Genomic DNA, 11,766 nt, shown 5'->3' on the forward strand with positions numbered 1-11,766 from the left:
GGATTTCAATTCCTGCACACTTACTTGACTTAATAAACATGCATAGCATCAGGCCATTAGCCGCTTCTGCCTTCAATGCAACTAGAAGGCTGTAGTGCAAGTAAAGTGTCTACCAGAGTAGCTCTTCTTCAGATACCACCCAACCTACAGAGTAGGTGGATTGCATTAGCAGAACCTTCACACATATTAAATATGGACTCCAATTGCATGGGCTCCAGTTCATATTAAAGGTGCAAGGTGACAGCAGAAATATAGATGACCTGAAGGTTTTCTTCAGTGCCCACCACATGTAAAGGAAACATGTTGGGGCTGTGTGTGAATGAGACCTGTATCATGGCATAACCCGGCCAAGCAAGAAGATGGATCAGGTCTCCTAACATCATTCAGCCAACAGCCTGAGAGTAATGAACATTAAAGATCTAGGCATGAGGCCTAAAGAGTCAAGCAGTGATCTGGGTCCTGAGAGGACAATATTATTGCAATATCTCTCTTGTGTTCTCCCTTTACACTTCCTTCGCCTTTTCTGCATTTCTGCATGCTTTCTTCTAGTACATCTTTCCATGTTTTCTTGCTCATTGCTCTTCACAGTCTTCTGAAAGAATAAAATGAACGAGACATCAGGGAAGGCTGTCTGAATTGCCTGTTTGGGGAAATGACCCATATGAGCAGGGAGAAAGGGACCAATTTACATCAGTCTAGAAAGATGTGGTTTAGGAGCAAATTGAAGTGTTACTAGAAGTTTTAGAGCAATATATATATATATATCCTGGAAGTCAAGTCCAAATGAAGAAAACAGAAGGGAGCATAAACTCTGGCAAGTTAAATGAAGGGGTGGGGGAAAACCTATAAAAAAGCTGGTCAAGAGGGAATTTTTGGTGTAACCAGCTAAAAAAAGACATAAAAATGAACAATACAATTTTTTCCCCTTAAATAAAAAAAGCTGAATGCAGGAAACTTGCCAGAGAGTCAATGAGACTAGTAGACCACTCAAACACTGAAGAAAAGGAAAACAAGTTGTTTCTGCATAGGATACCAGTATGTTTATATCCTATTTTTCTGTTATATTTACAGAACTTATGCCTGATCATTTCTATGTCTGTGCTAATCACCATGCTAATTTAAGAGGAGTTAACTAAACTTGTCACGAAATGAAATATTAAATATTATGAGTGGTATCCAAGGCTTGCAGAACCTACCTTCCCTTTATTTTCCCAAATTCTTTGCTCCCATGGTACTATTCCTCCCACACCTCCATGTTCTTTCTTTAGGATCCCTCTGTAGGTTGTTGTGAGGATAAAAATGGTGGGAGACAACTACATATGCTACCTTGAGCAACTTGGGGGTGGGGTGGGGAATGTGAATGCAATAGATAAATAAATAATAAAACCCTGCTACCTGAGTGATCACTGGAAGGACAGATCGTGAAGCTGAGGCTCCAATACTATGGCCACCTCATGAGAAGAGAAGACTCCCTGGAAAAGACCCTGATGTTGGGAAAGATGGAGGGCACAAGAAGGGGACGACAGAGGACAAGATGGTTAGATAGTGTTCTCCAAGCTACCAACATGAGTTTGATCAAACTGCAGGAGGCAGTGGAAGACAGGAGTGCCTGGCGTGCTCTGGTCCATGGGGTCACGAAGAGTAGGACATGACTAAATGACTAAACAACAACAACAACACCTTGGATAACTGAGCTTGCACTTGGCAGAGAACATTCACTTGATACTCTGCAACTTCATACTGGTAAGCTTGACTTCTGCTACAGGCACTAAACAAACCGTTATGGGTTTTGGGAAATGCAAAGGCTAACACCAAAGAAACTGCCAAGCAATATACATCTGATGTGATTTTCACAATGCTTCCCAACCAGTTAAACCAACGTTCCCCAACCTGGTAGATACTGTCCAGATGTTTTGAACTACAACTCCCATGATCCTTCACCATTGACCGTGGTGATGGGAACTGAAGTCCAAAACCTTTGCAAGGCCCCAGGATGAAAGGCTTAAGTTGAACACTTACATCTCTAAAACCCAGAAGCCCCAAAAAGAACAAGACAAGTTTTCAATGTCAACTTTTAAAAGAGAAAACAACAACCAAGAGTCCCATGGCCTCCGATTCGACCAAGTGGGCTTTAGTCCACAAACTCTTATGCCTCAATGAATATGTTAGTCTTTAAGATGCCAAAGGACTCTATTGTTTTTGCTATAATAGACTAACATAGCTATGCTTCTGTAAATCATGTTAAAGTTGTTTCATGGAAGTCTAACTTCTTATGGCAAACAAAGACATCCAGTAATTCATTTGAATGGAAGACCTGGGGAAGGGAAGCCTGTAAGTAAGGTATCATGCCTTGATATATGCCAACATTATGAAATACAAATGAGGAAATATGCTTTCTGCTCCGCCAACCCACCAATTTCTCTCTACACTATGGCAATTGCCCCTAAACCAAGCAAAGCAAATGCTTATTAGCTCTCTGTTTCCACCCAACACCACAGTATGTTGAAAACACAAATTCTAGGCAGGAGAACTGTCATAAAAAATGGTCTCCAGCCAAAACCCAGCGATTTGGTCAGTTTTTGATTATGATGGTGGGTTCTGATAGCTTCGGTTCCAGCTGCCAACAAACACCTCTTCTGATATGAAAGAAACTGAGGTCAGTGAACAAAGAAAGGAGTGTGAGCAGCAACTCAGCAAATTATTATCATCAATATTATTAGCAATAACTATACGTTTATGGATCACCTTGTATACGTGCATCAAAACGATTTACAAATATAGACGTTGGGTGCCACGCCACTCTCTGCCAAGCGATAGCAAGGTTCCAGGGGGTTCCAGGTGAATACCTAGAGTTTGTACACCTTTGGAGAATTGAAGGTGTGGTGTGAAGGCTGTCATAATTTTAAGAAATAGGATTTATTCACATATTTGTACCTTCAGTCTGCATGGAGGGAGTCCAGATCTTACAGCACGGTCATTTCGAGAGGGACTTGTTCTCCACAGCAGTTCTGCACTGGATTGCAAGGCATATCTCCCAGCCAGCCTTCAGCCGGTCTGCCCAAGATGGATCCCTTCCTTTCGTTCCCCCCCCCCTTTCCTTCCCAACACACCTTTCTCTAAAGACTCTCTTTTCCCACAGGCCCCATCACCATGGCAACTTCTGTCTGCCCAGGCCCAAGATTCCTCTTAGATGGGGTGTCAACACCTTTTGTCATGTTAATGTGTCTATCCAGGACTTTTAAAAAGCCAGAACTTGCCAGAACTCAGTTCTGGCACCTCTCAGGTGGGTGCTATTGCAATTCTAAGAGAATGAGGGAGGTGTTCATGGTGGTAAATTCCAGCACGTATTTTTCTATAAAAATAGCACTGCCTCTATCCCAGGTGAGGCACTTGCTTGGAAGGAAGCTCAGCTTGTATTTTTCCACTGGCCTCCAATCTTCCCTTCAATACTACAAATAATCAAAATCCTACCATTTATGGTATTAATTTCTAGGATATATGCAGGTTCCCCCATCTATAACTCTCTCTCCCACTCTCCCTCCCTCCCTCCCTCCCTCCCTCTCTCTCTCTCTCTCTCTCTCTCTCTCTCTCTATATATATATATATATATATATATATGAAGACAGGTTTTAAAACAATACAAAATGAACATCTAAGGCAGAGACCTTTTCATCCAGCTGGAAAAGCTTGTTGAAACACAAAAATGTCCTCGATTGTTTCCAGAGTATATATCCATATATTCATCATATTTCAGAACACCTCCTCACTTTTCTACAAACATGCACTCTCGTAACAAAGACAGCAATTGTCTTCCTCTTTCTGCGCTGCTGTTTGAAAGCACATCCTCTATGAATCCAATCCACTGTGTTTTTAATTCCCTTTCAGAAATGCCTAAAGAAACCTGAATTTACTTTCCAAGATTTAATTAGCCAGTTCCTCTGTATTGTATGTGTGTGTATACACACACACACACACACACACACACACACTCAAAAAAGGCTGGGAAACACAAATGAAGAATGCGTGGGTTTTGGCTGAGAGATTAGCCATGCTTTAGTAATCTAGTGTGCCAAACTGTTTCTTATTAATGGATCATGCAAGCTCTCCCCAGCAGCCCCCACCCCGCCCCACCCCACCAAGTCTGCCACTTTCCCAACATATCAATAGCAAATGTTCTGTGAAACGCAACTTTTTCTGATGGAGCCCACCCTGACTTTTATTGTGTGATCTTAAGCCGCCATCAAACGTTAATATCAGACGGAGAGGAGGCTTTCTGTTGCTGTTAAAGGAAACAATTCTCTTTCTTTTATAAAACACACACACACACACACACACACACACACACACACACACACACAAACTTAGAACATACAGTTTAACTAGTGCTCCCCCCCCCCCCGGGGATACTCGAGGGCATGCAGTACCAGCACCTTTTTTTCTAAAAGAAAAGCACTGAGTTTAACGCAAAAAGTAGTTAGATTTGTTCTGGGAAAGAACACAAAAGGATATTGTGCGAGGCCTGGGGACAAGCCCCTCATTGCTGCAGCACTCTGCCATAGAAGGTTGTTGTCTTCATTGAAACACATACAGTTTTTCCCCAGTATAAGCAAAGTAGGTTTTATTCAAGTTCTACTCAGAGGAGACCCACTGCAATTAGTGAACCTAATCTAATACAGTGGACGTTCGGGTTGGCTTGTGAATGCCATGCAGCTAAGCTGGAGCAACCAGCTTAGCCTCTTCATACACTTAGTTCATCAGGTGAACTGGGGAGAGAACAATTAGTACACAGATTAACAACGCAATCCTAGATGTGCCTACCCAGACATAGTTCTCACCATGTTCAATGGGACTTATTTGCAGGAAATGTGTATAGTGGGGATATAGTCTTAGGCTGAATGAGATTGTCTTCTGAGCAGACATGTATGGCATTGGAGATGCATGTTCGCAACCCGCAGCGGCACGTCTGCACACACGCGGGTTGCGATTCGGTGCTTCTGCGCATGCACAAAGTGTGATTTAGCACTTCTGCACATGCACAACTACCGAAACCTGGAAGTAACCCGTTCCGGTACTTCCGGGTTTCGGCAGGTCCGTAACCCGAAAAACGCAACCTGAAGCGTCTGTATCCCGAAGTATGACTGTAATATGCATTAGCTTCACTTAGTCTCCTCCGAGTAGGACTACAGTTGAATACCACACACTTTGATACTGAAATGTTTGAAGGTGGCATGCAGAAGTGGCATCTAGAAGCACTTAGCACTGGCTACTAATTTAAAAGTAGAGGTAAAGGGACCGCTGACCATTAGGTCCAGTCGTGGCCGACTCTGGGTTTGCGGCACTCATCTCGTTTTATTGGCCAAGGGAGCCGGTGTACAGCTTCCGGGTCATGTGGCCAGCATGACTAAGCTGCTTCTGGCGAACCAGAGCAGCACACAGAAATGCCGTTTACCTTCCCACCAGAGCAGTACCTATTTATCTACTTGCACTTTGATGTGCTTTCGAACTGCTAGGTTGGCAGGAGCAGGGACCGAGCAACGGGAGCTCACCCCGTCGCGGGGTTTCGAACCCCCGACCTTCTGATCGGCAAGTCCTAGGCTCTGTGGCTTAACCCATAGCGCCACCTGCGTTCTTGTGTAAAACAACTTGGTTCCTTAAGGACTGCTTGATTTCCTATGTCCTGCCTTGATTGCTAAGGTCTTCTGGTGGGGCACTTTTGGTAGTCTCACTTGACCCTGTAGTTCAGCTGGCCTTTACTAGGGCCAAGCTTTCAGTGTGGCATGCTCTGCCCTGTGGAACTCCTTGCCAATAGAAGCTTTGCTGTCTGATAACACGTTGCTTTCTCTTTTGTGTTAAAGCAAGAGTGGGGAAGCTTTGGCCCACCAGGTGCTCTTGGACTGCAAATCAGACTACAATTTTGCCTCAAACGTTGGCTATGGTTGCTAGGGCTGATGAGAATTATACTTCTCATTTGGAGAGCCAAAGGTCTTCTGGCATAAAATAATAAGTACCCATTTTCACTATACATTTAAAGTAGCATCATACCACTTTAAAAGGTCATGGCTTCTCCCAAAGAATCCTGGGAACTGTAGTTTTTTCAGGATGCTAAGAGTCATGGTTGTTTTTATTAATATGCATTTATTATAGGTTTTTTTTAACATACTGATTTTAATAAACTTGTGTTTTAGTTGGCTGTAAATCACATTAATGTTCTTGAATAATTGGTGGTAAATATATATGGATAGATTGCTTCCACGGTGCAATTAAGAGGAACAGAAAATGTGCAAATCTTACCCATTTCCTTTTCCTTGTTCAGATAGCTAGGTAATACATCAGACAGGAATTAGCTGCCGACATCCCACCGAAAAACAAATTAGGAATGTCTGCCTACTATGATAAATCCAGACCGCCTCCTTGAGAAATGTTAACTGAAATGTTTGTGACAAGTGCGGGGGAAACGGATTCCAAGGTATAACATCCAAGCGACTGTCAAAGACCATGGTTAATCAGACTGGCAACTTTAAAGTAAAATGGGGTTCAAAAGGGATTTGCTTAGCAGAGGCTAATGGTTTTTCTAAAGGAATGATCTGAATGACATGGTGTACCCTGACATCCCCAGTAGGAGGGCCGTCATGTGTTCTACTTTACAGAGGCCATCATCTATTTTGAGGACTGTTTGAGGACAGTGTCCAGCTTAAAGGGCTTCCTAGCCCAGGTTCAGTTTAAATATAGGTGAAGGGAGACCAGAAGATGCCCGTGAACAGCAGAATAAGGAGGCACTCCGATCACCAGGTCAGTCTTCCAGTCTACGCCATTTTATTCCTATTTAAATTACAGGAATTATTTCAGAAATCGCACCCATCTATATAAATTAGCACATGCAGATGGCATGCAAAACTGTGTCCATTTTTGCCCTCTTTTATATCATGTATTTCCTCTTTTTTGCCCTAATCGTCCATCAGACCTGTCCAGTTGAACAACCATTTTTCATAGCATCCCCTCTTAACTATCTTCTGGCAGGTCCAGAAGACTGTTCTTATGAATGGCTTGGCTCTGAGAGAGCTGACTTCCCAAGCCTGGAAGAAAATGTAATTTAGTATCCAGCTGCTTATGGCTTCTTCATTCATGCTCCCAGAAAGAGATGGCAGGAGTGGTACCCTAGCGGGTTGGAATCATTCCATTAAGAACTCATGAAAGAGGTTATTGCTGTAGAACAATGGCTGCCAACACGTGACCATCCATATGTTGTTGGGCTGCAACTCCCATAATCCCTGAGCATTTGCCATGCTGGCTGGGGCTGATAGCAGTAAGAGTTCAACAACGAAGGGCACCATATTGACCACCTTTGTTCTTGGAGGAGGAAACAGCTTATCATCATGGAATGAAAATGGTGCTATGAAACACCTCCCAGGGACCAGGACAAATCATTTTGTGGGACTAATATGACCCACTAATCACTAGCTAGCCATGCTTTATTTGGATTGGGTTATACTTATCAGATTTCTTAACTTTATTCAACCCAGGGTCCTTATTTGAAAGTGACTAAAATCATCTAAAATTCTGTCATTAAACAAATTACCAAATCTCTCTACATACTGTAAGAGGGTTCTTCAAATTTGCTTATAATTTTATTGGTTGGTTGGTTGTGTATTTATAATATGGTGCCTCAGTGAAAGTCATTCCACTCTGCTTGGTTGCCTAGCAGCATGTCTGCCCCTATGGGCTAGTTTTTAACATTAACAAAAATAACCCTTAAATTGCAGACTGAATGATCCCTGCTGTGGCACTTCCAACAATCCTGTGGGGCTTTTTCAGATCAGGAAGTGCAGGCAGCCAGGAAGGCTTCAGTGAGACTGGGGAAATGTTTGCTGGAAAGGGGGGGGGACTCCACCAGCTTTTTCCTTGTGCATGATAAAGTAATGAAACCCTGAATCCATCAGAAATTTAAAGAAATCCTCAATTGTCCTGCGAATGAGGCAGGATAATGGAAGCCTCTTTCTTGGAGTAGGGGAAACCTTTTGAGAAAATGGAAGGACAGATTTCAGCACAGCAGTAGCCCCAGCCAGTATGGCCAATAGTCAGGGATGAATAGAGCTGAAGTCCAATAGCATTTGGAGGCCCAAAGGTTCCCCTGTCCTGAGATAGAGCCTATATAGCTCAGTCGGTAGAGCATGAGACTCTTAATCTCAGGGTGATGGGTTTGAGCCCCACATTGGGCAAAAACATTCCTGCATTGCAGGGGGTTGGACTCGATGACCCTTGTAGTCCCTTCCAACTCTACAATTCTATGAGCCTATGACTGTAAACAATTAGTGCTTTCTCCCCACTAGCAGGGAGGAAAAACTATGAACATACAGTTGCATATTTTTAGACTGCACACACATGAAGATGCTGGCACATGTTGGATATGGGGGGGGGGCAGCTATGTCTGATTGACTCAAGATGTTCCTTTCTCCCTTCTTTATTACCTGTTGGTATATAACAATATTTCCTAAAAGTTATCTATGAGCTGCATATGCTGGGACTGCTAGCAGAAGTTTTGAGCCAGAGCCCACATTCCAAACACCCCTGAGTAGAAACGATCTGATAGAAGCAATCTAATGGGGCTGTTTAGATCTTGTTCTTGCATTTCATCCATCACTGCTGGCTGCCTTACAAATGCATCTCGGCCCAGGAAGACACATCCCATGCATGCATAATTAACACAGACTTTCAGACAAATGAGTCGAAGTCTACCTGGTTGGAAGTACCCATCCATTTCCATCCAAAGCCCATTATCTCCCATTTTCAAAGCATCTCATCATATGCAGGCACTGTGGAATGATCTTGAGCATCTGAGCAGAGCAACTGCCCGGTCATTCCTCAAAGTTAAATGTGCAACCGCCCTGATTGTATAGACAAGAAAAGAAATTGGGGTCCAATTTTCACAGCAGAAGAGGTGTGAAGGTGGATTGCTGCCATCAGGTAACCAGTGTAAACCTCCAAAATCATGGAAATGGAGAGGGGGCGGACCTGGTCCAGCCAAGGATCTGCTGGCTCCTAAGCCTGTCCAGGTACCGGCAATGGGCCTGATCTAGGTTCATCTGCTGCACTAGCCTGGAGATGGCAGCAGCAAAGAATGAGGGAGGAAACATTCTGGTCCGCACTAGCAACAGAGTTTCAAATGTGGTGGTAGTTCTGCCACTCCACTCCACTCCACTTCTTCCAGTTAGAATTGCTTCTAAAGTTACCTAATTGCTCCATTAGCAGAGACGAAGCAAAATAAGCTGCAACAACGGATGTATGGAGGATTCTCACCCATCACCCTTTCTGCTGCTACTCATTGTATGTAAACAGAGGGAACTGCCACCGTCATATCTAGTTTGACTTTCAGTATCATTAATATAGAGTACTTATTTTCTGATGAATTGGTTGTGGCCCTTTGTGACACCAACAGAAGTGCCTTTTATAAGGAGGTGTGCAGCTGCAAGGAAAGCAGATCTACTCTAAAGTTGAAAATCATAAGACGGTGCCTGAGAATTATGCGACAGCTTTTGAAAACACATCAAAATAATGTGATTCAGCTTTGCTCTACAGCCATGAAGACTAAAGACTTGTGTTGCTTTAAAGAAAGAAAGAAATGAAATGACATTTTACAGGATTGTAATTTAAAGCAGGCTTAGGGGCTCTTTTTCCTAACAAGGGCCATTAAGCCACATTAAAATCAATTGGGGGCCACACAGTCAGTCAGGGCCTGGCTGGCTTTGATGTACACCATTGACAGGGTCAGCTGGTTCATTTTGCATCTTCAAAGCTCTCCTCAGGCTTTCACCGCCCTCCCTCCCTATCATCCCATCCACCTTGTTCCCTCTCTCTCCTTCCCACCTCAAGCAGGACTCGGGGCAATCCAGGCATTTGAACGAGCAAACTGGGCTGGCTGACATTGGACCAACCCACATTTTCAAAGGCATTTCCATCCTCCCACCCAGCCTTTTATTTGGATTTCGGTCATGGAGGGGGAGTACACATGTTTGGGTGTTGTTACCCATTGGAGAGGTGAGTGCCTTTAGGCAGTGGTGACCAATATGCCCTCCTCTAGTCAAGCCTTTCCAGGTTGAAAGGTTGGTGGGGGAGGGAACAAACGTTGGCTTCTCCAAGAAGAGTTTGGATTTGATATCCCGCTTTATCACTACCCGAAGGAGTCTCAAAGCGGCTAACATTCTCCTTTCCCTTCCTCCCCCACAACAAACACTCTGTGAGGTGAGTGGAGCTAAGAGACTTCAAAGAAGTGTGACTGGCCCAAGGTCACCCAGCAGCTGCATGTGGAGGAGCGGAGACATGAACACGGTTCACCAAATTACAAGACTGCTGCTCTTAACCACTACACTACACTGGCTCTTGAAGAACACACGGAGCATATTTAGACAACAGGAACCAACACACCCTCCCCCTACCCAGCCTTCCTATGGGTTGAGGCTGGATGAGCAGAGGAAGCACGTGGTGTGACATTGGGGTCTGCTGAACACCAAAAGCCAAATGGAATTAGCTGGATAGGACCCATGCAGAGCCAGCTCCGCCATTAGGCAGACTGAGGAGGTTGCCTCAGGCGGCAGAAGCCCTCAAGCGACAGCTCTGCCTGCCTTGCCACCTTTCACCTAAAATTGGTGTCAAAGCCAGCACCATTTCTCCACCAGTAGCAGAGGTGGCAGGATGGGCAGAAAAGGTGGCACTAGCAGCAAGTATGGTGGCAAGTATGGAAACGGTGGTGGCAGCAGCAGGACAAGGCAAGGCTCCAATTCGCCTCAAGCAGTGAAACAGGATGTGCCATCCTGGGCCCCTGGGTTATAGATTCACAATCCTTAGCCTAAAATCTCTATTGTGGAGAACCAAATCTGGTCAGCAGACTGAATCCTTGTCTCCCCTACCCACTAAAAAAAGTTCCTTCCAGTAGCACCTTAAAGACCAACAAAGTTTGTTACTGGTACGAGTTTCCGTGTGCATGCACACTTCTTCAGAAAGTTCATACCAATAACAAACTTAAAGGTAAAGGTAAAGGGACCCCTGACCATTAGGTCCAGTCGTGACTGACTCTGGGGTTGTGGCACTCATCTCGCTTTATTGGCCAAGGAAGCCGGCATACAGCTTCCGGGTCATGTGGCCAGCATGACTAAGCCGCTTCTGGCGAACCAGAGCAGTGCGCGGAAACACCGTTTACCTTCCCACCGGAGCGGTACCGATTTATCTACTTGCACTTTGACGTGCTTTCGAACTGCTAGGTTGGCAGGAGCAGGGACCGAGCAACAGGAGCTCACCCCGTCGCGGGGATTCGAACCGCCGACCTTCCAATCATCAAGTCCTGTGGTTTAACCCACAGCGCCACCCGCATCCCTAATAACAAACTTAGTTGGTCTCTAAGGTGCTACTGGAAGGAATTTTTTTTTATTTTGTTTCAACTATGGCAGACCAACACTACGCTACTTACCTGTAAATCCTCTACCCACTGTAGGCCATGCTTGACAGGTGGGCAGAGTCACCCACCTGTCAATCACCAAAGATCATTGTCACGTCAGGCGACTCATTTTTGTCCACACAGTTTGCAATCGAACTGTGCAGGAGAAGCTACAGCCCGTGAAGATAAGTGCTGTGCCTGGGACTTTGCAGACTCCAGCCATCATAGGGCTATCTGTCTAGCCCATTTTAGTGTTGGCCAAGTTCTAAAATCTTCCTGGAGCTTTTAACTGTGTATTGACAAATGTACTTTTTTCTGACTGACGGTCGAATAAAAGGTTG

General features: G+C 44.5%; 1 long non-coding RNA gene across 1 annotated transcript; it reads right to left on the bottom strand.

Moving 5' to 3' along the window:
• Positions 1 to 448: 448 nt before the first annotated feature.
• LOC310686170 lies at positions 449 to 6,359 on the bottom strand. The gene is made up of 2 exons (XR_014515736.1): positions 6,292 to 6,359; positions 449 to 592 (listed from the first exon to the last, which is right to left on the bottom strand). It is a non-coding gene; the product is annotated as an uncharacterized lncRNA (long non-coding RNA).
• Positions 6,360 to 11,766: the final 5,407 nt, after the last annotated feature.

Source organism: Podarcis liolepis (assembly GCF_965112155.1).
Source record: "Podarcis liolepis genome assembly, chromosome: 9".
NCBI lineage: Eukaryota > Metazoa > Chordata > Lepidosauria > Squamata > Lacertidae > Podarcis > Podarcis liolepis.